The sequence below is a fragment of the Aotus nancymaae genome, unplaced genomic scaffold (genome assembly GCF_030222135.1).
Source record: "Aotus nancymaae isolate 86718 unplaced genomic scaffold, 86718_ANA_hifiasm-v0.15.2.pri h1tg000029l, whole genome shotgun sequence".
In the NCBI taxonomy this organism is placed as follows: domain Eukaryota; kingdom Metazoa; phylum Chordata; class Mammalia; order Primates; family Aotidae; genus Aotus; species Aotus nancymaae.
Genome location: NW_026988442.1, coordinates 27,075,449 through 27,102,553, shown reverse-complemented (window position 1 = coordinate 27,102,553; position 27,105 = coordinate 27,075,449). Strand labels below are relative to the sequence as shown.

Here is a 27,105-nt window from a genome sequence, read left to right as displayed (position 1 = left end):
GAAAACAGGCTGAGGCCTTGAACCCAGAGGACCAGGGAGTTTGTTGGGAATTATGGGGAAGAAACATGGCCAGAGGAGCTATGCAGACCCTCTGACCTCATGGGTGTCTGGGCCAGTGAGTTAAGTCCAGACTAAAACACGTGACCCACAGCAGCTGCCTACAATCACCACACACACACATACGTGCTCGGACACAGGTACACATGCACGCACACACAAGATGTGTCCCCGTCTACTTAAGGAAGGATAAAGTCTTTGAACAGCAACAATGGCAACAGAACATATCCAAAAAGATAAGCAAATGCCACACGTCAGCCAGGCCCGCAGCCCCAGAAGAAGGAATTGTAAGCTTCCCCTCCCTGACTGGGGTTACCTGATGAGCAGAGAAGGATGGAGGGAAACATTGTGGGCAGGAGAGCCATGTCCATGAACTCAAGGCCTGAAGGGCACTGTGCAGTAATGCAGTGGTTTTTCAAAACTTTTTTCGCAGTGGAAATTTCCCCACCCCTGAAATATTCTCCAGAATCCAACATAAAAAGTAGGAAACAGGCAGATCCCATTCCTGGGTCTCCCTCCTCCACTCCAGGCCTCAGAGGCACCCCCAAGGGGCACTGAGGACCCAGTAAGAAAGTTGCTTCTGCAGTGGGGTACATGTCCCAAAACCAGGCACAGCCTCAAGTGGGTTGAAATCCTACTGGCCAAGTTTTTGACTATAGGCAAGTCCGTTTCTCTCTCTGAGCATCAGTTTTCTTGAAAGATTGTCAGGAGGATTACATGAGATGACCTGGTGGAAATGACCACTGACCACTGAACCTACCAGAGTTGCATTGTCCAGCATGGGAACCCTGAGCCACACGTGGCTGGTCCAAATCGAGATGAGATGTGCCATCAGTGTAGAACGTACACCGGGTTACAAACCTTAGTAAGAAAAAATAATCTAAAAAGATCTCACTAATAGTTTTATATTGATTACACGTTGAGATCAATTTTGGATATACTAGTTAAGTAAATGATAAATATTAAAATTAATTTCACCTGCTTTCTTTTCAGACAGGATCTCACTATGTCACCCAGGTTGGAGTACAGTGACTTGAAGTCATGGCTCACTGCAGCCTTGACCTCCCAGTCTCAAGTGATTCTCCCACCTGAGCCTCCCGAGTAGCTGGGACCACAGGTGCATGTCACTACACCCAGCTTAATCTTTGTATTTCTTGTGAAAATGGAGTTTCACCATGTTGCCCACGCTGGTCTCGAACTCCTGAGCTCAAGCAATCCACCCACCTTGGCCTTCCAAAGTGCTGGGATTACAGGCTCCAGTCACTGTGCCTGGCCCTCATCTGTTTCTTTTTACTTTCTAATGCCACTACTAGAAAATTCCAAATGATATATGTGTCCTTCTGCAGAGATGAGGTGGAAGGAGAGGGGTGTCCATTATTTTTTGGTCTATGACAGAGAAGCCTGATATTCCGTCCCAAGGCAAAGAAGGTGGGAGCCGATCAGCCTTCTCAGTGATACGAAAGGTAGGGCCAGCATTGGATTTGGAAAAGCAAGATCAAGGTGTTTCTGATTTATTTAGGCTCTAACTTGATTGAGGTGGCTAACGGAGGTTATGGGGAGGAGCCTAGAGCCCCAAACCCAGTCAGAAGATCCGATTTGAATCTCAGATTAAAACGTGAAGCCTTTTTCAGTATTAAGTTCCTCCCCGTGTATGTCTGTATTTATTTGTTAAGTATGACAACTCTAGCATGGAAGATCACACCAGAGAAAGGAGACGCTGGGTTAAAAAGTAAAAACATCCTTGGATTTAAGAGCATAAGCCTGCAGCTAAGGCTTCTTGGGTTCACAGGATCCACCACTTAGAATTGTGTGATCTTCAGACAGTACTTAACCTCTCCTGGTTTCCATGGTAAAACGGGCAGAGTAACTTACTGTGTGAGATTGTCATAAGGTTTAATAAGTGACTGCTGCTTTCAAGTGCTTTCCTACGGCAGCGTCTGTTTTCCCTTAGCAGCTCGGCTGTGTTTTCTGCAGCTGCTTTTGGGTTCTCTGTCCGCTCTTTGCCTACCCGCGTCAGGCCGGGCCCCACTCCGGCCCCTTCCGTGGCGCGAGGGACCGCGGAAGCCGCGGTAGACAGCACCCCCTTGAGTCGAATTCCTCCCCTTTCGGAGGAACCTGGTTTCTCTTTTCTTTGCTACTCCCGGTCCATTTCTGGGCAACGGCTGCTATTTTCACTCGAGCCCAAGTTAATTTTTCGGGGAGCTCTGGGGCGCGCACGGGCAGCTCCGTTCGCCCCGCGACTGAGCTGCGGGTCGCGGCCGGCGCCGGCCTCTCCGACGGCCAATGTGTGTAGCTGGAGGCGAGCGCGAGGCTTTCAGCAAAGGCAGTCGAGTGTTTGCAGACCGGAGCGAGTCCTGTGAAAGCAGATAAAAGAAAACATTTATTAACGTGTCATTACGAGGGAAGCGCCCGGCCGGGGCTGTAGCACGCCCCGCGGAACACTTGGCTCCCTCCAGCTCCGAGAGAGAAGAAGAAAGCAAGAACGAGGCAGATTCACTTCGTTTCCAGCCAAGCGGACGGGATCGATGGCCCTCCTGAATGTATCACTATATTTGATTTATTAGAGATGCCCCCTGGTGTGTGTGTTACACACACACACCCGCGCACACACGTTCTGGCTCGGGTCCCTCCCTCCTTTCCAGCTCCTGGGCGAATCTCACATCTGTTTCAACTCTCCGCCGAGGGCGAGCGGGAGCGAGTGTGTGTCGGGTGAGTGTGCGTCTGTGTGTCCCGGCGAGGGTGCGCGCTCGGCGCCGGGAGCGCGGCCAGCCGGGTCCGGAGGCATCGGGAGGCCGAGAGCCGCCGGGACCCCAGCTCTGCGTCCACTGCCCCGTCCCGAGCTGGACTTCGGGGCCGGGGCCGTGCGCCGCGGACGGGCGGGACCGGGTCGCGGGCCGCGCGTCCCCCGAGCCGGAGGTAAAAGCGCTCGCTCGCGGAGGGCTCGAGGAGGGCTCTGTGGCTGGGCCCCCGCACCCGGGGCCCCCGCAGTCCGCGGCTCACGGCCCGACGCTCCCCGCCCCGGCGCGCGCCCGCCTCCCCTGCGCGGAGGCCGGCGACCGGCAGGCGGGCGACCGGCAGGCGGGCGGGCCGCGCGGTGCCAAAGGGTTGGCTGGGGCCGCGCGGCCAGCCGGGCTGGGGCGATTTCAGAGCGGCCAGGGCGGGGCGCGGAGCCGGACTTTGGCTGGGGCGGCGCGCGGGGCGGGGGCCGGGGGCGGTGGCGGCGCTGGGGGGCGGGGAGGAGGGAGGAGGAGGAGCAGCCGCGCTCGCCGGGGGATGCAGCAGCGGCGGCGGCGGCGGTGGAGGCGGCAGCAGCGGCGGCGGCGCGGAGTCCCCTGCGCCCCGCGGCCCGGCCGGGCTGCGGCAGAGGCGGCGGCGCCCAGCGCCGGGTGAGGCTGCTGGGGCGGTGCTCGCTGGTGAGTGGGGTACGGGGGCAGGTGGGCGCGGGGCTCGGGCGGGGGCTCCCGGCGGCCTGAGCCTTCCCCGGCGTGAGCCCGGCTTCGAGCGCCGCCCAGGTAAGCTGGGGCCGGTCCCGACCGCCCGGCACCGGCCCCAGCGCTGCGCGCGGAGGTGGGACCCGGCGGGCAGGAGGGAGGCTCCGGCGCCGGCCGGCCGCAGGGGGATGACCTGTTTGACCCCGCTGGCGGGCTGGGCGGGAGGGCGAGGACTTCCCGCCGCGCCCCTGACCCGCGGACGCGCCACGCCGAGCCCGGGCAGCCCTGGGGGAAACGCGCCTGGGCCCGCCGTCCGCAGGGGCATGGCTTTGTTGACCCATTGGGTTTAGACCCAAGGGACCGGCTGGAAGCCAGCACACGTGGGGCTTGTCCGGGCAGGACTCGGGGAAGCCGTGGCCCGGATCTTCAGAGTGACTAGAAACTCGCAGACACCGAAAGGACAAATAGGATCGAAAAGGCAGACTTCCTGCCAGGCCAGGGCAGAACCAGTTTCCATCGCGCGGCGGAGAGATGCTCCTCTCCCCAGCTGCCCGGGGCTTCAGAAGTCTAGCGGTGAATTCTAGGAGTGCACTTTTCCAAACAAACAGTCCTTATAGTAGTTCGTTCATTCGTTCTACAAGCATTTCTGGAGCACCCCCTCGTGCCAGGCACCGCGTTCTGTTCCAGGGAAACGCGGCTCAACAGGATCTGGCTCCTGCGCGCCAGAAGCTGCCGGTTCACTTGGAGGGCAGCAGGGTAGAGAGATGCCGTCTCAGGGTGGAAAGTGTAAAGAGAAGCCTGCAATCATGGTTTACACAGTGGCCCCGGTCCGCAACTCCCCACCTGCCCAGAGACCGAGGACCACGCCCCCTGCACGCAGTAGGCCCAACACACTGTAGGAAGAGCAAGCCAGACCTGCCTGTGACAACCCCATCCTCTTCCTCCTCCCCCTTCTTGAAAGCTCTGATTCATTCCCTACCCCCCTTTTTGGACAGTCTTCCTGCAGCTTGTTTTAATCACTTTTTGAGTTAAAAGTCAATATTTAATTAACCAAGTAATTACATTCAGCTTACGTTTCAATCTGGGTATTTGCTCATCTGTGCGTGTTGGGACCCCCGCCCTCTCGCCCCTCCATCTGTCCCCTGCCTCTTTCCCACAGCCCCCCTCCCCTTTGGGGCAGAGATGGGGAGGCTGCGCTGGAGCAGGTTCTCAGGGGGAGACAGGGAGCAGGTGAGACGGGCTTTCTCTGGAGGACACCCCCGGATCTGAGCTCTCTCCGGATTTCAGCTTGTAGTGAATAGTGAAGGGGATTTCTTTACTAAGCCTCCGCCCCCCATTACGGAACCACCAGAGGTTTCTAATTAAATTAGAGCCAATCGTTAAGTATAGGAAAGGGGGTGGGGAGGACAGAATGAAGGCCCTTTCCCTGTAAGAGATGTTCTCCCCAGCTTTGTCTGTCCCACATCATAGAGAAGAGAAAACTCAACCAGACAGCCTGTCGGGTGTGTAATTTAGCGTTCTAATAAGCAGCTTGAAAGGCGAAGGTGGTGGGCTTGGCGGACGGCACGTTGGACCTTTGTACACCGAGGTCTCTTCCTTCCCCGGCCAAGTTTATGTACATAAAAGCCATGATGTTGGCATCGCTGCTGCAGCTGTGGGTCAGTGTGGGTTTGGGGTTTGAGCTTTGTGTGTACTTCTTGGGGTTTTTATTTGAATTTATGGCTTTTTCTGAAACCCTAATAACATGTTACATTTTCAACCTTGAGAGTAGAATGATGAGTTGATTGTAAAAGCCTGGGCTTGGAGGAGGACAGCATAGCAGTGTGCGCGCCTGTACTCGTGTGCACGCGCGTGTCTCCCAGTTCAGCAGCTGTCCAAAGGACCGAGTTGATATGAAGTTTCACACCTGATTTGGGAGATAACATTTCCTTCTCCCTTTTTCTGGCACTGGTTTATCTGCCTGGACCTGCCTCAAGAGGGCAGTTGGGTTAACCAGGCAAGATATCACCCAACTCTGTTAAGCTGTTGGCTATTATCTGATCTTAGACTTGAGTCCTGCAGAAGGCAGCCAGAGGCCCTGTCCTACACAAGAATATCAGCACTTCTGACCAGCTTGTAGTTAAAAGGTTTATTCCAGACTTAAGATAATTGATAACACTTAAGTAGTTTTGTACAGGCCTGATCCGAGGCATTGATCTAAGCCCTTCTACCTCACTCATTAAATCCACACAAACAACCTATGAGGTAAGTACTGCAATTGTTGCCATATTAAAACGATGCAGTGGCTCACGCTTAGAATCCCAGCACTTTGAGGGGGGCGAGGCAGGCAGATCACAAAGTAGGGAGTTTGAGACCAGCCTGTCCAGTATGGTGAAACCCCGTTTCTACTAAAAAATACAAAAATTAGCTGGGCATGGTGGTGCACTCCTGTAGTCCCAGCTACTCTGGAGGCTGAGGCTGGAGAATTGCTTGAACCTGGGAGGTAGAGGTTGCAGTGAGCCGAGATGGTGCCACTGCACTCCAGCCTGGGTGATAGAGTAAGACTCTGTCTTGAAAAAAAAAAAAAAAAGGAAACTGCAGCACAGAGAGGATTGTGACTTGCCTACAGGTGGTCACGGGTAGAGCGGGAATTCAAGAGGCCCTCAAGCTCCAGGGTCCACTTGGAACCACTGGCTCTCCGCCATGACCTTGGCTTTTGTCCCAGATGTAGAAGAAACACACACGCAGGGGAAGAAAACACCTCAGACTGTAAAACTTTGCAAAGTAGAAGCCCCACAACTTTCCATAGACCTCACCGTTTGTACGGAGAGTCCTGGGTTTGTATTTGGGGTTTTTTGCCCTGAGGAAAACATGCACCTGCCTGGTGCTTTTCCTTCTGCTTGTGAGCAGACACACTCTCCCCTCCTCTCCCCTCCTCTCCCCTCCTCTCCTCTCCTCTCCCCTCCTCCCCCCTCCTCTCCCCTCCCCCCCTCCTCTCCCCTCCCCTCCCCCATCCCCTCCCCCCCTCCTCCCCCCTCCCCCCTCCCCCCTCCCCCCTCCTCTCCCCTCTCTCCTGTCAGATGCAAAGGGAAGCATCAAATGCAGCTGATAGAAAAGCCAGGGGATCTGAGATGATGATTTCAACCCACTCAGAGCACAATGGCCAGAGGGTGAAAGTTCTCCTAGAGGTGAGACCTTCCTGTGGTCCATGATGGAGTCGCGCTGGCCTGGCCTCAGAAAGGTCGCCATGCAGGTGGTGCCAGGGTGCTCTGTCAAGCCTGGGCCTGTGTGAATGTGGAAGATGGGGGCCTCTCAATGCTGACCTGCAGGTGAGGGAGCCCTCCCTGAGACCTGCTTTTCCTGGGTCTCCTTGGAATGGGCCTTGGTGGATTCTGCAGACACCCCTGGCCCAGCCGGATTGAAGGCGCTGTCTAATTGGAAGAGCATTAAGATCATTATAATTAATTGGCATCCCGATAAATGGCATGGTTGCCTAATTGAGGTGGTTGCTAGGGAACGAGGCCTCGCTGGGAGCCTAAAGGGGAAGAAGCGCTGGGCCGGCCACAGTTGGGTGTCAGGGTACAGAGCCGGCGGTGAATGGACAGGAAGGGAGCGCAGTCCATCCGTGTCTTCTGGCGTTCACCGAGCAGCGGCTGTGTGCAAGCTGCAAATGGAATATCAGTTAGGGGTACTTACCTAGAAGGACTGGAAAGTAATCAGGCTCCTTTCTCTTGCAAGCAACAGACAAAGAGAAGAAAAAAACTCAATCCAGCTTAAGGAGAAAAGAAGGGGACTTTACTGGTTTTCATAACCAAAAGTCCTAAGGTGACTAACTGTAGCTTCAGACACAGCTGGATCTGCGGCTCAGATTTTGTCATGAAAATCCATTCCTCTCCACCTCTACTCTGCCTTCCGTGGGGCTGGTGTCTCTCTCCAGCTCTGGGGCGGGCGGGCCCTGGCAGCTGTGGGCACCGTGGCTAGGAGAGCCAGACTGCCTGGCTCCCTGCCCAGCAGTGGGATCTGGGGCGTGCTGCCTAACCTTTCTGTGCCTTGATGTTCTCATCTAACAAATGACGACGATCATAGCACCTGTCTCCCGCTTGTGGTAAGGCATGAAATGAGATGATCAATGTCAAGGGCTTAGCAGGGCGTCTGACCCAGGCAAACCTTCAGTAAACATTGGCTGTTATCATATCTTAGGTTTCAGGCCTGTAATCCCAGCATTTTGGGAGGCTGAGGTGGGTAGATCACCTGAAGTCAGAAGTTCGAGACCACCGTGACCAACATGGAGAAACCTTGTCTCTACTAAAAATACAAAATTAGCTGGGTGTGGTGGTGGATGTCTGTAATCCCAGCTACTCGAGAGGCTGAGGCAGGAGAATCACTTGAACTCGGAAATTGGAGGTTGTGGTTAGCTGAGATCGCGCCTCCAGCCTGGGCAACAAGAGCAAAACTCTTGTCTCTAAATAAATAAATAAAATAACTTAGGTGTCAGGACAGGTGTCACGGAGCAGAGGGATCTCATCCCCTCCGGTTTAAGCCCAAAAGGAAAGAACAAGCCTCTGATCTGGTAATGCCCACCTGAGCCCCATGATTCCCTCTGACTGGACTGTTTTAGTCCAAACCAGTCACTGGCTAAGGAAATGACTTGCCAACATTCTGCTTAAGCCAGGCTCACAGGCCTCTCCCTGGAGCTGGATGGAGGCTGACTGCCGAGACCCCAAAGCGTGCAAGAAAAGAGCAGGGGGAGTCCCCAGCGAAAGGGAAACCTGGCGACTGGAGAGGTGAATGGCCAGTGCCTACGATGCAGGCCACTAATGTGAGCAGTGCTGGCCAGATGGACGCATTTCCACTTTGGCCAAGGTGGAGTCCAGGAAAACGAGCTGCCTGGGCAGCGCCCCTCCCTCCCACCAGGGCCAGCAGGCATCAGAGGCCTGACTTGTCTGCCTTAGTGTCTGAAGGATGGGGCCTGTCCTTGATCCTGTGCTTTCTGGGGGCCAGGGGAAGTGTTTGTCCAGCCTCCCACCATGAGAATCATCTGGCAGCATTTGTTTAAAAAGGCAAAGACCAGACCCTGTTGAATCAAACTTCCAGGGAGGGTCCTGGATCTGGGGGGCATGAGCCACGTGTCTGTTCTATATCCGCAGGAGGGTTTGGGGAAGAGGGCCCTGGAGCATTGGCTTCTGTCTTCCTGCCTAATGCAGGAGATGTCAGAAGGCAGGGAAAATGCTCTAGGCCCAGCACGCTGGCTCATGCCTGTAATCCCAGCACTTTAAGAGGCCGAGATGGGAGGATCACTTGAGGTCAGGAGTTCAAGACCAGCCTGGCCAACATGGCAAAACCCCGTCTCTACTAAAAATACAAAAATTAGCCAGGCGTAATGGTGTTCACCTGTAATTCCAGCTACACAGGAGGCTGAGGCACCAGAATCGCTTGAACCCAAGAGGCGGAGGTTGTAGTGAGCTGAGATTGTACTACTGCACTCCAGCCTGGGAGACAGAATGAGACTCAGCCTCAAAAAAAAAAAAATTAAAAATTAAAAAAAAGAAAAATGACTGCATGATGGGATGGGGTGGGAGGCAACTTGAGACAGGCTGTCAGGGGAGGCCTCTGTGAGGATGTGACCTTTGAGCTGTGACCTAGATTCTAGGAAGGAGCTACCTTGGGAAGATCTGGGGGAGAAGCACATCACGTAGATGGAACAGCTAGCACTAAAGCCAGGAGGTGGTGGGAGGAGCCTGCTCCAAACACAAATAGAAGTCAAGTAGGATAGGCCAGGCACAGTGGCTCACGCCTGTAATCCTAGCACTTTGTGAGGCTGAGGCAGGCGGATTACTGGAGGTCAGGAGTTCGAGACCAGCCTGGCCAACAATGCCGAAACTCCATCTCTGCTAAAAATACAAAAATTAGCCGGGCGTGGTGGCATGCACCTATTGTCCCAGCTACTCGGGAGGCTGAGGCAAGAGAATCACTTGAACCCGGGAGGCAGAGGTTGCAGTGAGAGGTTGCAACAGAGTGAGACTCTGTCTCAAGGAAAAAGAGGTCAAGTGAGGAAGAGGGTTGTGAGTAAGTGGAAGAGGGCACATCAAAGATGAGAAATACAGGCCATGCTAAGAAATTTTAGGCTTTATTTTAAATAAAATGGAAAACTGGTTGGGCGCAGTGGCTCACGCCTGTAATCGCACTTTGGGAGGCTAAGGTGGGTGGATCACCTGAGGTCAGGAATTCAAGACCAGCCTGGCCAACATGGTGAAACCCCATCTCTACTAAAATACAAAAATTAGCCGGGTGTGGTGGTGCATGCCTGTAATCCCAGCTACTTGGGAGGCTGAGGCAGGAGAATCACTTGAACCCAGGAGGCAAAGGTTGCAGTGAGCCGAGATTGCACTGTTGCACTCCAGCCTGGGCGACAGAGCAAGAGTCCATCTCAAAAGTAAATAAATAAAATGGAAAACTACTGGAGGGTTTTAAGTCAGGGAATGATATGATTTGTGTTTCGAAAAGATCCTGCTGGCTCCTATGAGAGGTGTGCTGTGCAGATGGAAGTGGGGTCACCAGGACTTTTAGTCATTTGGGAGGGACCGTGGTAGTGTCCATGGAGATGGAGTGAAATGGGGACTGGAGATGTATTTTGGAGGTAGAGCCCACAGGACTTCCTAGTGGATTGGATTACAGAGTGAGGGAAAGGGCTTTGATTCTCAACTAAGGGTGATTTTGACACCCAGGAAACATTTAGCACTCTCCGGAGACAATATCAGTTGTCCCAACTGGGGAGGGCTCCCTTCTGGCATCTAGGGGATAGAGGCCAGGGGTGCTGCTAAACCTGCAATGTATGAGATGACCTCACAACGAAAAATGATTCAGCCCGAATATCCGTGGTGTATCCTGCCAGGGAATCAAAGATGATGAGGAAGCCTGGTGCGGGGTGATTGCTAAGTAGGGAAGATAGGAGAGAAGGTTTTGGGAAGGGGGAGCGATCTGGAATTTGATGTGGAAATGTGGGGTTTGAGGTGAACCCCACCTGGAGATCTGAAAGCTCTGTGGGTGGTGAATATAAATGTCTGTAGCCGGTCGGGGCTGGCCACCTAAATTTGGGAGTTATCAGCCCTTCGATGTTATTTTAAGCTGTGGGACTGGACACGATCACCCCGAGAGAATGCGTTTTGTTTTCTGGTGTGGTTTTCTCCACCCCCCCCACCTCCCCCCACTGCCTGTCATGAATCTGTTTGAGGAATATTTTTAGCACATCCCACATGCTTACCTCTCCGACGTTTCCAAGAGGTTCCTGAAGGCTCGGGCTGAGCCTCCCCTTGTCCATTGCCTGGTTGCTCAGTGATTAACAGACAGAACTAAATATTCTTTGCTCCGCCGCAGTTGCCCTTGGGAAATTGCTTAAGGTTGTGTGGGATCTTGAACCTTGTAGGCAGCACGATGCCTTCTGGGAGGAACAGCTGTTGGCATGGCTCTCAGAGCTGCCCTCTAGCCCAGACCAGGACTTTGCGGAGTTCTCTCTAACCTGAGTGTTTTGAATTCCCCACGTTCTCTTAATATGATTCAAAACACTCGTTGCCTAGTGGCCCTGGCCTCTGCCATGGAGCGTCATCTTACGAAAGGCCTGGCCTGGCCCCCTGCTCAGCACGCCTGGGCCCAGCTTGAGTCTTCAATAAATTCTATCCCAAACTCAGAGCTGCTATAGCCAGGTCTTGTGTGTGTGAGTTGGTGCCACCCCCAGGGACCACAAGTTATACCAAGGATGTGTCTGGCCAGGTGGAAGCCAGATGTGTTAGGGGAAGAATGTGGCTGACAGCTTTTCTTACTGACTCATGATCAGGACCCCAGTGGGTGACTTGACCCACCCCAGGAGCCAGAGAAGTGGAGCTTTTTTGTTTTTGAGACACGGTCTTGCACTGTCACCCAGGCTGGAGTGCAGTGGCACGGTCTCAGTTCACTGCAGCCTCAACCTCCTAAGCTCAAGTGATTCTCCCACCTCAGCCTCCCAAGTAGAAGGGACTATGGGCACATGCCCCACACCTAGCTAATTTTTTTTTTTTTTTTTTTGATAGAGATGAGGTCTCGCTATGTTGCCCAGGCTGGTCTCAAACTGCTGGGCTCAAGCGACGTTCCAAAGTGCAAGGATTACAAGCATGAGCTACCCTGCCTGACCTGGAGCTTTTTGGAAAGAAGATAAGAAAAGAAGTAGAAAAAACTGTTAGCTCACAGAAGCCTCAGAGATGTTCCTGCTTGGTGAAAATCAGACCATCTGAAAGCCACATTTCTGGTCTGCCCTCGAGACAGACACTATCCTCAGACTTCTGATTGCAGGCCACTTATCTGGGTATTTCAGAGACCAGCAAAACCTACTAGGATTCTTAGTAGCTTAGAATCCTGATCATTTGAATGTAAATTGAAATGGTTTCTTTGTGAGGAATCAAAACTCTGAGAGTGGCTTATGCAATAGAAACATTTAATTCTCACATAACACAAAGTCCAAAGCAGGGGAGTCAAGGGGCTGGGTTTTCAGTACAACAGTGTCATCCAGGGTCTTAGGATCTTTCAAGCCTCTGTTCCTCTGTTCCCATCATGTCTTTGACCTTGTTGCCTCATGGTCTCAATGTGGCTGCCATAGCTCCAGATATCACATCTCCCTACAAAGTAGGACTATAGGACAGAACTCCTTGCTGTCTCTCTTTTAATAAGAGAGTAAAATCCTTGCCAGAACACTCCCACCCCAGCAGACCTTGCTTTATGTTTCATTGGTCTAGGGTCGGGTTTTGTACTCACCTCTAAATCAAACACTGGGAAAGGGCCTGGCTCCTTCTGATCCTTCAGATCTCAGCTCAAACATCACCTCCCTAGAATGCTGGAAAGACAACCTGTTTTATACTGACAACACTTCCGTGCTCTGGAATTAGCTTGATTTACTTATTTGCTTATTTGTCCTTTGTCCTCTCTCCCCTCACTAAAAAGTAAGCTCTGTGCTCATAGGAACATTATCTTGTTCATCACTGTATCGCCGGCACCAAGAATGAGGCCTGGCACTCTGTGGATACTCGGTTAATATTTTTTGAATGAAGGAAGTAAGAAAAGAAAGCGGCTTGGAGAGCTACAGGCAGAGCTGGCTCGCGTGCTTGCTCAAAGGTGACTGCTGAGGGCAAGGGTGTCAAAACCTGTTAGTCGTTTGCAGTCAGCTAAGCGGGGTGGGTGGGAGGATTGGTTTCACACACTCACTTGTTCCCCGGTGCCAGAGCTGGGGTTTTGTGCTAGCATTGCTTACAGAGGAGGGATTGTCCCCTTTATGCTCACAGCAGGGACCTCATGGCTTTGCAGAAGGGCTGGTGGGACCCCCGACTTCTGATCACTCTTGGACCAAGCTAGTCTTCCAGGTCGATGATGACATTCTAATGAGGGCTTTTGGGTTGGATATTTCTGCATGTGCCCTTGAAAAGATGACTCCCTTCCCTAAATTGTCTCTTCCTGAAAGAGCAGCTGTCACAGCCCAAGAGACCAGCCTCTTTGACCACCTCTCCCCAACCTGCCCTCCTGAAAGCTCACATTTACCAAGCACTTCCTATAGACCAGTGGTAGTTTAAGTGTCGCTCCTGTGAATGCATAACAACTCAGCGACATAGGGATCTTCCAGCCTCATTTTACAGATGATGAAAGAGACAAAATGAAGTCTCTCCTTGCTCTGCCATCCTGTTAGAATAGGCCATCACAGGCTGGCTAACCGGGGGCTCTGTTCAGCGCCCAGAAATGTTTTGTTTGAACCTTTTAGATAGTTGTCAGATTTTTAACAACTATGAGATTTCACATTTTAAAAATTAGGATTTTTAGCTTCTCCTGAAAAATGGGAAGATGTGGTCCTATCATTCCCTAAAGCCTGAGATTGCGAACCAATTCATTTGACTTTTCATTGTACTTTCCGCTCTGGTTTTCTCATTGTGAAGCAATATTTGTCTGTTCTACCATCTCTACCAAAAGTGGCCAAATTAGAGCTGGAGACGAAGATGGGCTGTGGGGTTTCCTTATGGGTCCATTTCACCCATCGACATTACCTGCCTGGCCCACATAGGCATTTGAGTTTGTCTCCTGTTGTGATTCTTTGTACCAAATGGCTACACTTCTAGGGACATTGTAAGTGTGTAGTAATAATAATGTCTAATATCTATTGATTACTTTTTGCCCAGTGTTTCATCATCACAGCAACCTTTGAAGAGGGCTTAATATCATCTTCACTTTATAAGTACAGAAAATGAGGCACTGTGTGTGATGCCTTCACTAGAACAGGAGGTCCTGAAGCTCGTTCATCTTTGTACCATCGGTGCTAGGCTTACTGGCTGTTTGAATGGAAGATTAAAGGAACGAATGAATGATGTTCTCCCTCAGTGTTCACTGGCCCAGGAGATTGAAAGCCTTGACCTCATAGTCATTTGTGAGACTCCTGTTGGGGGAATGGGCTCAATTAGTGTCGTTGAGGGTTCTTGGGTTGTGTTTCTGCAATGTAACAAACCACTCCAAACTCGGTGGTTTAAGGTAACAACATTTTATTTTAGATGATTCTGTGGGTTGACCAGGTGGTTCTTCAGCTTCATGTGCTATGACCTGGCAGGTCTAAAACAGCCCCACTCAAATGGCTGGCAGCTCTTGCTGGTCACCAGATGGGAGCTCAGTTATTCTCCATGTGTGCTCTGCCCTATGGCTGCTTGGGCTTCCTCACAGCATGGCAGGCTCAGGGTAGACTGACTTCTAAGAGTGCAAAAATGAAAGCTGCCAGGGTCTCTTAAGGCTTAACTGCAAAACTGGCACAGCATCACTTCTGCCACCTTCTCTGGGTCAAAACAGGTCACAAAGCCAGCCCAGTTTCATGAGGTGGAACCCATACAAGGGGTTGAATGCCAGGCAGTGTGGCTTTTTGGAGTCCACCAAAGTACCAATTTATCACAGATTGTAAGTTGCAGAGCCCAATGCTTACTACCTGAAGCTGGAACAGGATTTACTGGGGGACTCAGGACAGGGCAGGAACTGAGGAAATTCTGGGGACCTCAGCACGGGAGTTGCTAGCAGCCTCCTGAAGGAGGGTTTCCGTTCCAATGCGGCAAATGCACCCCTGCTTTTTCTTTCTGTCCTTGACACTTCATTTGAGAGTTGGGGACATGGTGAGAAAGTCTGATTGGCCGACCTTGGTCACATGATCATCCCTTGGCAAAGAGGATGGAGGCATCTTGGCAGAGGAGAGAGAGTCCTCAAAAGGAAGCTGGGGTGCTGTTGTGAAAAGAAGGGGACCAGATGGACAAAAATAGTGAGAACTCTCTGTACAGCCCCTGCGTAGGTGACTCCATCCCTGGCAGAGCAATGAACATTTAAAAACGAATGAATGGACTTTGAAAGTCCAGTATAAGTAGAATGCCCAAATCTGTGTGGCAGCTGCTTCAGTGCCAGGGTCCCATAGCTCAGGGGCTGCTGGAGGTCTGGAAGCTGCTCTCCACGTTATGGGGCAAAGTCAACTCCTAGAACCCCTGCCATGCCTCAACATCCCCCTCCAGAAGATGGGGACAGTTTGCTTCTGGCTCCTGAAGAGAGAGCATGCGTGATAGTGAGGGACCCGAGCTCAACACCTGCATTCCCTCCTCCCAGACCCCGCCCCGCCAGTGAGACTGCCTTCCACCCCCACACTTGGTGACACCCAGTGAGTACCCGCCTCCCTCGGCAGGGGAGGCTGCTAGTCAGAAAAAATCCAGACTCATCCCAGCTCGCAGAGCCCCTGACCCGGGCTCTCCTCCCACTTGCCGGTCTATTTCCGGCTGCTAATTAGATTGCACAGCACGCCACGTTGGGAAGCCGACCTGTCATTCCAAAGGCACTCCACGCGCATCTCCAAATGTAGCGGGTGATTTGGTAAAAGTTGCTTCTGACTCCTTCCCCCGGCTTCTGAAGTAATTGTAAGCGTCGGGCCGTTTCCAAGGTGAGCTAATGAGCAGCTCATCTGCTAATAGCAGGGGCGAGCTGGCTGAGGACTGCACGCTCGCCTGTGGATTGGGTGAAAAGGGAAGAAGTAATTGGATTATTAATACCGAGCTGTCAAAATACCTTTTATTCCTTTTATATTCTTCTGGAAGGAAACGACAATCTCTGGAAACATAAATACATGTTCTGTAGGGGTAAACAGGGCTAAGAAAATGTGGGGCTGAAAAGGGGGAGGGGTTAGAAAGGTGGAATTGTCAGTCCTCAGCGTGGCAGTCTACACTGAGAACCAGCCCACAATTAGGCGTGAATAATGACTGTTCAAGCCGGACTTTATTGCTTTTGGCCAAAGGCCTTTTGCAGAAATAACTTTGTAATTCCCTGCCAGGGAAGCTTTTGTCCACAGCTGAGACAAAGGAACAAAGAACAGAGGTGGGAATTTCTGTATCTGATTCGCACTTCCTCTAAACAGCCAGAAAGGACAGTGGGTGTGGCCTACCCAAAAGGCGTAGGTTGGGGCAAAGGGGTATCCAGCCTCCTGTGGGCCACACTGCTGTGCTCCGGCCACGCAATGTTGGTTTCATTCTGCACATTCCCACCCCAGGGCCTTTGCACTTACTTCCTCTGTTGCATAGAAAGCATTTTGCCCACAACTGGCTTCTTGCCCACCTCTGCTCTCAGCTCTAATGCCATCTCCTCATGTCAGAGAGACCTTTCCCAATTTACTGTCCATCCTATCACCTGACAGCTTTCTTCAAAGCTCTTAAGACAGTCTGAAATTTGTCTTCATTCATCGTCTCTCTCACCAACGTGTCACAGCTCCCTGAGGACAGAGGCCTGGCCTGCCTGGTGGCCACCACCGTTTCCCAGCATGTGGCACATAGTAGGTGCTCCGGAAAGATCAGATAGCTTTGAAGAATTGCACATAGCTCCCAGGCCAAGCTCCAGCGGGGCTTTCTTGGACCTGCTCAGTGTTTAAAACAGGTTGAAAGTTTTTACTTTGGAAGTGGTGTTTCCAATGTAGTCCAGGCCCCACCCCGTCTCTTATCCTAAATCTAGGCCGCTTCACTCACTCAGGTCTCCTGCCTGGCCCTGACAGGCATTTGCATTTTGTCTCTGCTTTAGACAAAGGCCACTGCAAACAGATAACCTCTCTCCAAAGGCGACCAGACAACAGCCAGACTTCTTGTAAGGCCAGGTCTTGTGCCAGACTGCTGGCCTCACCAACCGGGTCCCAGTGACTGGATCGAGGTGTAGTCTTCATCTTAGCCGTCCATGCACAGGGCATAAATGGTGTTGATCTCATCGGAAGCAGGTCGTTCCCTTTTCCTTTTCCTTTTCCTTTTCTGCTCTCCTCCAAGCCTCTGAGTCATCAAGGAGGGAATCGAGTTAACTCCTCCTGCATGGTCTTCAAGGAGACCTACTCCCATTGTAAGGGGGAGCTCAGAGCCTTGACAAGCAAGAATGTAACCACAATGTCACTGCCTTTGTTTATAGTGTTGCCATGTAAATATGGCAGGGGTTCTCACCTAGGGGCAGTTTTGCCTCCGAAGGGGACATTTGGCAGAATCTGGAGATATTTTTTATTGCCACAATTAGGATAGGTGTGACTTGCATCTCATGGACAGAGGCCAGGAACGCTGCTAAACACCTGTGATGCATAGCACAGTCCCCCAGTGAGGAATGATCCCGCCCACACGGCAGTAGCGCCAAGATTGAGAGACTCAGGTTTATAGCAATGGGTGCTGGTTCCTTCAGGATGGATTTTTCTTTCTAAATAAATTTACTGGAATAAGAGAGGGAATGAATGAATGAGTGAGTGAATGAATGAGTGAATGAATGATTTTAGGTCCACATTTGGGTATTCTACTTATACCAGACTTTTAAAAATTCGTTTATTTGTTCCGAGACCCTGGCATATGGGATGGAGCACAGAAGGTAACGATCAGCTCTGCTGTCCCTTTCAGAGCAGACCGGGCTGTACCGTTTGCCTCAAACCAGGAGCTGCTGCCCTGGAAGCTACCATCTTGCCAGAAACTTCCTGGGAGCTGCCTGTAAAAAACTCCAGCAGTAGTTGATTCTGGCCCAGGTAGAGAAGCTGTGTTATCCTAGGCAGAGTTCTGGCAGGTTGGGAAATGTTTCCAGGTCACCTGCCTAGCCAGCATGATTAGTATCCCTCCAAGCCTGGTCCCAAAGCCCTGGCCCAGCACCCTGCATTTGAAGCCTCCAGATCTTCATCATCACCCCTCTGCTGTGTCCTGCCACTGACACGCCAATACCTGCCTGATGAGGGGGGCTCCCAGGGACAGCAGCCTTCCCTCCTGGACTCCAGAGCCACCTCCATGTTGACCGTGGCTTCAAGCACAGGGCTCAAGGGCAGAGCCTGAGCTGGAGAATTTCTCGTCTCTGCAAAAGGGAAGAGCTTGGGGGAAGTTGAGGCCTTTTCCCCAAATGAGGTCTTAGCGTTCTGTTGAGTTTTCTGGGTTTGTTAGGTGGCTTCCTTTCTACTTAAAAATAAGCCGGGGGTGGTTTAAAAAAAAAAAGGAAGAAAATGTTTGCAACATAGATAGAACTGGGCAGATGTGTTCTCTGGAATAAGCAGGAGAGGTTGTTGCTGTGACACTAGCTCCCAGTACAGGCCCTTCAGTTCACCCTTCGGCCCCACTCAGAACCCCCTGGACCCGACATCATGGCTTTAACCCCCTTGGGTCATGTGGGAAGAAAGAGTGGGGTTGGGGCAATCTTCAGGTCGCCACAGGACTTTCCAAGGCTCAGGGATCACCCAACCCTGACAGTCAGGGATGGACAGAGGCTGACTCAGATCGGGTTTCATTTCCAAGGAGAAGATGCCCTGCAGGGGAGACCCGCGCAGCTGCCCCAGGCCTGGCCGGCCTCTGTAACCCAGCAGGACCGACTGTTTTCCAGAATGGCCGCACAGTTCTCTCCAGGCTCATCCACAGTGGGACCTTGATGCTCCTCTGTCAAGAAGTAGGTCTGTGTCCCCCGCCTGAAATCTTGCCAGACTTGTGTAGCCCTGGTGGAAGGAGCACCATGGGACAGCAGAAAAGATGAGGCAGCTTCCCCTAGATCACTGGGACCCTCACTGTTGTGCAAGAAATCAGACCCCACTGCAAGGCTGCCATGCTGTGAGGAAGCCCAAGCCACACTGAGGCCACATGGTGCCCACTCTGCAGCCCCTTCCAAGCTCCCAGCCGACTGCTAGCAACAACTGCCAGACAAGCCAAGGCCCTGCTGAGCCTTCTCAGTGGTGGCCTCAGACATTACAAAGCAGAGACCAGCCCTTCCTGCTGTGTCCTGCCCAAGTTCCTGGTCAGGAGCCTCTGAACATAGAAGAAAGATTTTATTTTACCACTAAGTTTTGGGGTAAATTGCTACATGGTAATAGTAACTGGAGCATTCAGCCAATTCCAGTCTTCCTACTGTGCAGTTATTCATTCATTTATCCATGAACAATATCCAGAAACCATCCACCTCTTGCTCCTTCCCTGCTCCCACCTAGTCATCTCAGTAGCCTCCCTCATGCCCCGAAGTCTGTTCTTCTCAAGTAGTCAGAAGGATCCTGTTAAAACCTACATCAGGGCTGGGTATGGTGGCTCATGCTTGTAATCCTAGTACTTGGGGAGGCCATGATAGGAGGATTATTTGAGTCCAGGAATTCAACATCAGCCTGGGCAGCATAGCAAGACCTCATCTCTCCCAAAAATTTAAGAAGCAGTCGAGCATGGTTGTCCTCACCTGCAGTCTCAGCTGCTTGGGAGGCTGAGGTGAGAGGATTGCCTAAGCCTGGGAAATGGAGGTTGCAGTGAGCTATGTTTGTGCTACTGTACTCTAGCCTGGGCGACAGAGCAAGACCCTGTCTCAAAAAAAAGAAAAACTACACCAGATCACATCACCCGCAGGGTAGAACCCCCAGCCCATCTCACTCAGAATCACAAGGGGGCCGCCATGCTTGCCCCCTTTCTGCCCCTTCCTCAGGCGTCTTCCTACCTCAGGACAGTCATGCTTTCTGTTCCCTGTGCCTAGGATGCTCCTCCCCTAAATATCCACAAGGCATGTCCCCTCCCCTCCTGCAGGGATCCGCCCAATTGTCATCTCTCAGAGAGGCCTTCGCTGCCCACCCTATTTAAAGTTACACCCCCTTGGCCAGGCATGGTGGCTAATGCCTGTAATCCCAGCACTTTGGGAGGCCGAGGCGGGCAGATCACGAGGTCAGGAGATCGAGGTCAACTGACCAACATGATGAATCCCCATCTCTACTAAAAATACAAAAATTAGCCGGGTGTGGTGGCACTCACCTGTAGTCCCAGCTACTTGGAAGGCTGAGGCAGAAGAATCACTTAAACCTGGGAGGCAGAGGTTGCAATGAGCTGAGATCGCACCATTGCACTCCAACTTGGGTGACAGAGTGAGACTCTATCTCAAATAAATAAATAGTTACATCCCCTAGCACTCCAGCCTTCCTCCTTAGGACTTGATCTCCTTGGGACACATTGCCTTATAGGCTATGTAATTTATTTTTGTTGTCTGATCCATGAAGGAGTGTTTCTCCTGATCCCCAGCACTGAGAATAGGGCCAGCAGCATAGTAGGTGCTCAGGAAATCTCTGTTGACTACCTGGAAGAATTAGCACCTTGGCTGTGCCAGAAGCTGGGGCTGTGGTGGGGAGCACCCAAGAGACACCCCTGCCCATGTGAGCTTCTGGTGGATGGAGGAGCCTCTGCAAGATAAAAACCCAGGCCCGGTGCAGTGGCTCATACCTGTAATCCCAGCACTCTGAGAGGCCAAGGTGGGCTGATCCCTTGAGGTCAGGAGTTCCAGATCAGCCTGGCCAACATGATGAAACCCTGTCTCTACTAAAAGAAATACAAAAATTATTCAGGTGTGGTGGCGGGTGCCTGTAATCCCAGCTACTCAGGAGGCTGAGACAGGAGAATCGCTTGAACCCAGGAGGTGAAGGTTTTGGTGAGCTGAGATCGCGCCACTACCCTCCAGTCCAGATGACAGAGTAAGATTCTGTCTCAAAAAACAACAACAAAAACACCTCAGGCCAGAGAGGAAAGGAATCACAAGTTGTGATAAGTGCTCTAAAGAGAGCAGTGTTGGGATGGAGGGTGGGAGTGACAGAGCAGGTCCTGCTTCAGGGACAGAGGGCCAGGGAAGGTGCCGTCTTCACCTCCCAGACTCTACCCAGCCCAGTCTGCAAGGCCATGCCCAGGGAACAGTCTGTTTTCCTTGGCAGATGAGGAAACCGAGGCCCAAGTCACAGCCAGAGTGGCCGAGTCAGGCCCAGAATTTGTGATTCCCACACCCACATTCCTTCCGCCTTTCCACGACAACTGCTCTTATCAGTTGTCAAAAAAGGATGGGCAAGTTGGCCATCTGCCTCCTGCCTGCACCCCCACCCCGCCCATGTGGGTTCATTTGGTTGCAAGTGACAGAAAGAGCAACTAGGTATGACCTAATTGAAAAAAAGGAATTTTACTCCTGATCTTAAAGAGTCGAAGTATAGGGAAACTGACCTAAAAAGAAAACAGAAACTAGTTAAAGAGAAAGAAGAATTTATTGGGTCTGAAACAAAGAACCCAGCAGTAAATCTTCCTCTTTCAGGCTTGGCTGGATCCAGGTGTTCAGTGCCATTAAGACCCAAGAACATTGCATTTCACAGCACTGCTCTGTGTTCTGTGTGTTGGCTTCATTCCCGACCCCACTCCAGGCAAGGTGACATCAGTATCTTCCCTGGTCCTCACATTGGAACGATGTGGAGTGAGTTAGCCAGTTGTAAAAACTGGATGCCTCTTCCGGACCAGTCAGGCCAAAGCGCCTGGATTTCTCTGGCCCATCTCCAAGGTAGGGGTGGGGAGGCTTTGATTGGCCCGGGTCTGGAACTTACAGTCTAGCCTTGGCACTCCAGAGCTGGAGCCTAATTTGAACTTTGTGGACCAAGGTTGGGGAGAAAAGGATCCCCAATGATTTTTTTTTTTTTTTTTTTGAGATGGAGTCTTGCTCTGCTGCCCAGGTTGGAGTGCGGTGATGCAGTCTCAGCTCACTGCAACCTCTGCCTCCTGGGTTTAAGCAATTCTCTTCCTTCAGCCTCCCAAGTAACTGAGATTATAGGCACACATCACTACACCTGGCTAATTTTTGTATTTTTAGTAGAAATGGGGTTTCACTGTGTTGGCCAGGCTGATCTTGAACTCCACACCTCAAGTGATCCACCTGCATTGGCTTCCCAAAGTGCTGGGATTATGGCCGTAAGCCATCACACCCAGCCTCAGATCCCCAAGAAAATCGGGAGCTGTTATGGAAAGGAGGTGAGATAATAATGCTGGGTGGCCCAAAGCTGGCAGATAACACAAGCCAGCACTGATTGGGCACTCTGCATACAGATCTGTTGAAGGGCTTCGTGCATGCGAAACCATCCACTCTGTAGGAAGTGCCGTAAGTGTCCTCACTTTCTGGATGAAGTCAGACAAGAGGTCAGACACTTTCCCGACATCTAGTAAGTGGTGGAGCCAAGATCCAAACCCATGCAGGTGAGTTCCAGATCCCACCCCTCCTCCTACTCAGCCCGTTCCCTGCTGCATTTTCCCTCAAGTAGGTATTGGGCTGTTCGCTTGCCTCTGTCTGCTCTGTTTGTCAGCTCCGTGAGAATCAGAAGTTTTCTGTCTTTTTTTTTTTTTTAACTGATCATGAAACGGTACAAGGCACGTAGCAGATGCTCAGGTATTTGAGGGTGTGAAGTATATGACCTGTCAAACATCTACTTACTTGACATGCAAAACATTTTGGTGCTCCACTTCCTAAGACTTGAATATATTGTTTCTAAATTTCCTTTGTGCTCTAGCTGTGATCCACAGCCCCCCCATTCTAACAGTTTGCCTGTGGTTTGCCATTATGTCCAGCCCTCTTTTCTGATCATTCTCACGTTTAGCTGGAGTCTTTCAACTCCAGCTTTTCATATGTTGACTTGGAATATCACTTCCAGGAGGGCAGGGAGTTTTCTTTTCACTGTTTTATCCACGGTGCCAAGAACTGTGCCTGGCACGCACGAGCCTTCAGGAATTTCTTGTTACATCAATAGTTAGGCAGGCAGCTGGGTTCCTAAGCCCTGCGTTTTTGGCCTGCAATCTTTATGCCCTAATTTCCTTTCCAGATCCTGAGCCCTCGTTTTGAAACCTGATCTTTCCCTCCTCCCTCTGAATGACCCTTCTATTGTCCCCCGCCATGCTCTTAAGAGCCGACTTGGTTCTCTGCCTCCATTTGGAATTCCAGGAATGGGCCAGGAGAGCTACCAGATGGCCTGGGCTGAGGTAGAGGAGACAGGGAAGCCGTGGCCTGTAGGTTATAGGAGCTTCTGTCCTTTCTTTGACAGCCCCAAAGAGGAGGAGAGAAGGCTGGAGAAACTGTGGCCAGGAAGAAGGGAGGACACGGGAGTGTAACGTTCAACAGATGTGCGTGTGTCATCCCGTGTCTAGACAGCTTCTGGGCTTGTGAGGTTTGCGACCACACTTTCCCATCCCTCCAGGGGCCTCTCTCTGTTTCCTCTGCCTGCTTTGCCCAAACTGTTTCTCCTGCTTGAAGCATTCTTTCCTCCACCCTCCTCTTCACGGGCTATCCAAATCCTGTGGATTCTTCAGAACTTTGCTCCTTTTAGGCTGCTCAGAGTTTATGCTGAGTACTCCTCCAGGCAGCCCTCCCTGACTGCTCCCAGGGCAGCAGTTTCCCCTTTTCTCTTCCTGTTTATGCAACACACTTAACTTCAGTCCCTGGTATCACTTGTTGCCTTCCAAGTCAGCATAAGTATCAAACAAGTAGGCTCTGGGGTCAGAATGTCTGTGTGCAAATAGCCATGCTGCTCACTGGCTTTATTTATCACTTGGAGGCGGCACATCCAAGTGAAACTCCCAGGGGACGGGGAAGAATGTATTATTGTTGTAATCAGGGCAGGATTCTATCACCGAACACTGCCTCACATATAGCAGGCCCTTCATACATATTTGTAAAGTAAATGAAGGAAGAGAGAAATAATCAGGCTCTCTGGACCACCTGGGGAGGTCCCCAGGTCTGTTGTGGGGTTCTGGCCCCAGCCCATGGGATACGTCTGCACATCCACCATTTCCTTTCTTCCCGCCTCTTATGGACATTTCCCATCTGACCAATGCCTCCTCCTGCCTCTGGCCCCTTCATCCTGAGCATTTGCCATTTCTAAATGCTCAGGATGTTAGGTGTTACCAGAGATGTCTCCTGGGCTAGGGAGCCTTTGCCGAGGTCCTGGAGAAGACTCAGGATAGAGAGGAGGAGCTAGCGGGAAGGAGAGGTGGTGTCCTTGGCAGGGATGGAGAGGCAGGCGGCTGGTTCTGCGTGGGTTCACTGGGTACTCTCTCAGTTCAGCCACTTTGAATATTTTACCAAGAAGAAGAAAAAAAGGCAGAATCCCTTGTGTCATTTTTAATTGATTTCTTCAGCATCCGGAGAGACACTGGCATGAGGCCAGGAGAAGTCTGAGCCAGGGGAATTCATCAAAAATCGACCCACTGATGACTTGGTCTGATGAAATAATTAGCTCCTGTTATCCTCTGGCTTCTGGTGCCAGAGCTTTGACTTCTATCCAGAGGATAGCGGGTGATAGCTGCTCAGGAGTGGGGGACGCCCTGAAACCAACATGGGAGCCAAGTCCGGCTGACCACGCCCCCAGGCTCCATCTTGACCTAGCCCAGAGCTCCCAATGAAGGCTGCCATTCCCAGCCCCCCTGCACCTTGGCATCACAGGCCCAGGGCCAAAAAAGCCCTTCGAGAGCACCTGGCAAATGCAACTGAGGCTGGGAGACTCTTAGGAACATGCTCGAAAATCTGCTTCCAGGGGGTCCTGGTTGAGCCGTCCACATCAGGCCAGACCAGGTTTGAACCCCTTCTCTGCCATTTACATACCCATATGATCATGGGAAAGTGATTTTAACTCTCTGTGCCTCAGCTTCTTCATAAAATGGGTGAAATATTGATGGGTGGGTGTGCATATGAATTGGGTTGACACCTGCAAACAGAGCAGAGACTGGAGTGTGTTGCAAGCTTTCAAAAAGCTTCTGTGATTGGTTTTTGGTTTAAGAGAGTTGCTATTTGTGGGACAACCCATTGGAATTCTCCCAGTATTAGCACTCCATGTCTGTCTCTCTGAAGGAACGTGAACGTGCATTTTAGCAAGCTGGTTGATGCGTCCATAGATTCAAGTGCAAAGATCCCGTAGTGTTTCCCAATGGAGGGACATGGGCCACTGATAATGTATTAGTCCGTTTTCACACTGCTGAGAAAGACATACCTGAGACTGGGTCATTTATAAAGAAAAAAGTTTAATGAGCTCATAGTTCCACATGGCTGGGAGGGCTCACAATCATGGCAGAAGGCAAAAGGCATGTCTTACATGATGGCAGACGAGAAAATGAGAAGCAAGCAGAGGGGAAACCCTTTATAAAACCATCAGATCTTGTGAGACTTATTATCACAAGAACAGTATGGGGGAAGGATGGGCACTGTGGCTCATTGCCTGTAATCCCAGCACTTTGGGAGGCTGAGGCAGGTGGATCACAAGGTCAATAGATCGAGACCATCCTGGCCAACATGGTGAAGCTGTGTCTCTACTAAAAATACAAAAATTAGCTGGGTGTGCTGATGCGTAGCTGTAGTCCCCACTACTCGGGAAGGTGAGGCAGGAGAATTGCTTGAACCTGGGAGGCAGAGGTTACAGTGAGCCGAGATTGCACCACTGCACTCCAGCCTGGGCAACAGCGAGACTCCGTCTCAGAAAAAAAAAAGAACAGTATGGCGGAAACCACCCCCATAATTCAGTTATCTCCCACTGGGTCCTTCCCACAACAGGTGGGAACTATAGGAGCTACAATTCAAGATGAGATTTGGGTGGGGACACGGCCAAACCATATAAGATAAACAGCATGGTTTGAGGATGGCTGATTTGGGGTGGCTCCGGGATGATTCCATGGCTAGCGCTTGTCTCCTTTCCAGCTGCCTTGCAGCCTCCAGCTACTTCCAGCAGAAAGTCTCAGATGGTGCTTTGACTCCTTTCAACACCTGCTAATCTCATTTCAGAAGAGACAGAATGTGTGAGCAGGAGGCCATGCGAAGCCTGGGAAGCTATTTGAATCAAGTTCCACTGATTCTGCTTTCTTAAACTTTTATTTGTACAATTAGCTCTACAGGGAAGCGATGTCCACTTTCCATTTATCTTTGGATAGGAAGTTTTCTCTTCCCAAAATAGGTGTTTGTGTTTTTATTTTAAAATGAGGCCATTTAAAGAAGCACATTAAGCCCATAATCATCGAAGGGCTCGGCAGATTCAGCAGAAATCGGGGCAGTGGTCTTTGAATGGAGAGAGTTGGGAAACCTGAGTTTCGTGGTGAGAAGCCCACACTGAAGGGTGAGGGAGGGCAGAATTCACGTCCCATCCCTGCCATCTTCTCTCTGAGTGGCCTTAGGATGGTAATGAAGCCTCAGTTTTCTCTGGGACTAATAATAGTACTTGCAGGAGAGTGCTTTGGTGGAGGTTGAAGGCAATTCCACAGAATGTCAGACGTGGGACACAGCCGCACCGGTGGGAACAATCTAATGATGGTTTACACTGTGGATTATGGGTTCCAGTTAGTACCATGGGCCAGGCTCTAGCCCCAGCACACTGTATCAACACATTTAATCCTGCACACCCATTTTATGGATGAGGAAACTGAGGCACAAAGACTTTGGAGTTACTTGCTGAAAGACCCTGAGCTAGTACTCAAGCTTTCAGCAAGTGACTCCAAAGTCCATGTCCTTAACCATCATGCCATGTGGCACAAAGCAGGTGCCCAGCACACAGTCACCGCAGTGGCTCTGGCTGTCATGAGGTGTATGTCATTGCAGATGAGAGATTGAGAAGGAAGCTATTGTTTGTCCTCTGGTCCTATGAAACACAGTTCTCTTGTTGGATGACTGTATCAAGTGTGTCCCCAGCTCCCCTGAAATTGTGACTGTCTCTCAGAGCCACTTGGGAAGGAGGCACTGAGTGAAGCCTGCTTCCTGCTCCCAGGGAAGGTGCTAGAAGGGAGACGGGCTGTCCTGGCCAGCCTGACACAGGATACAGGTCCCTGAATGAAGTAAATCAGGGTGCGCATCGGGGCAGCTGGGAGAGTTGATTGAAAGCACCATTCCCAGAGGCAGGTGGGGCAAAGGGAGCAAACAAGTGATGCAGCACCCCGGAGCTGGCAGCAGAAGGAGCCCTTACTTTCCCTAGACTTGATGGGGCAAGAGGAGGGAGAGGTGAACTCAGAACTGGGGAGACAGTAGAGCCAGAAGGGGCCCCCCGCAGAAGCTCTGTCCACACACAGAGACACGAAGTCTACTGTCTGGGGAGCTGCTTTGTGCAGGAGAGGGAGAACAAACCCTCTGACTTCCCGCCACCTCCTATGCTGCAGCCTCCCAGCCTGGAGCCAGAGAGCTGGGATGTGCCGACCATGCTGTCCGCAGAGCTTAGCCTCCCAGGGTGCCGAGCGGAGCTGGGGGAGCAACGGAGCAGGAGGGAACTTTCCTGGGGTTTTTCAGTCATAGCACTGCCCAGAGAATACAGTGGCCAGCTCCTCCTTGGTGTCCGTGGAGGATGGCCAGGGCAGGGCAT

General features: G+C 51.6%; 1 protein-coding gene across 4 annotated transcripts in view; it reads left to right on the top strand.

The window, feature by feature from the left end:
• Positions 1–2,189: 2,189 nt before the first annotated feature.
• SULF2 (sulfatase 2) overlaps positions 2,190–27,105 on the top strand; it is a 130,434-nt gene continuing 105,518 nt past the window's right edge. For 2 of the 4 annotated variants that reach the window (XM_064382492.1, XM_021669144.2), the window contains exon 1: positions 2,190–2,766. The gene's annotated coding sequence lies outside the window, so the exon portion shown is untranslated. Of the gene's footprint in view, positions 2,767–3,334; positions 3,471–27,105 lie in introns of those variants that run through there. The other 2 variants (XM_064382493.1, XM_021669145.2) reach the window with 1 other exon arrangement.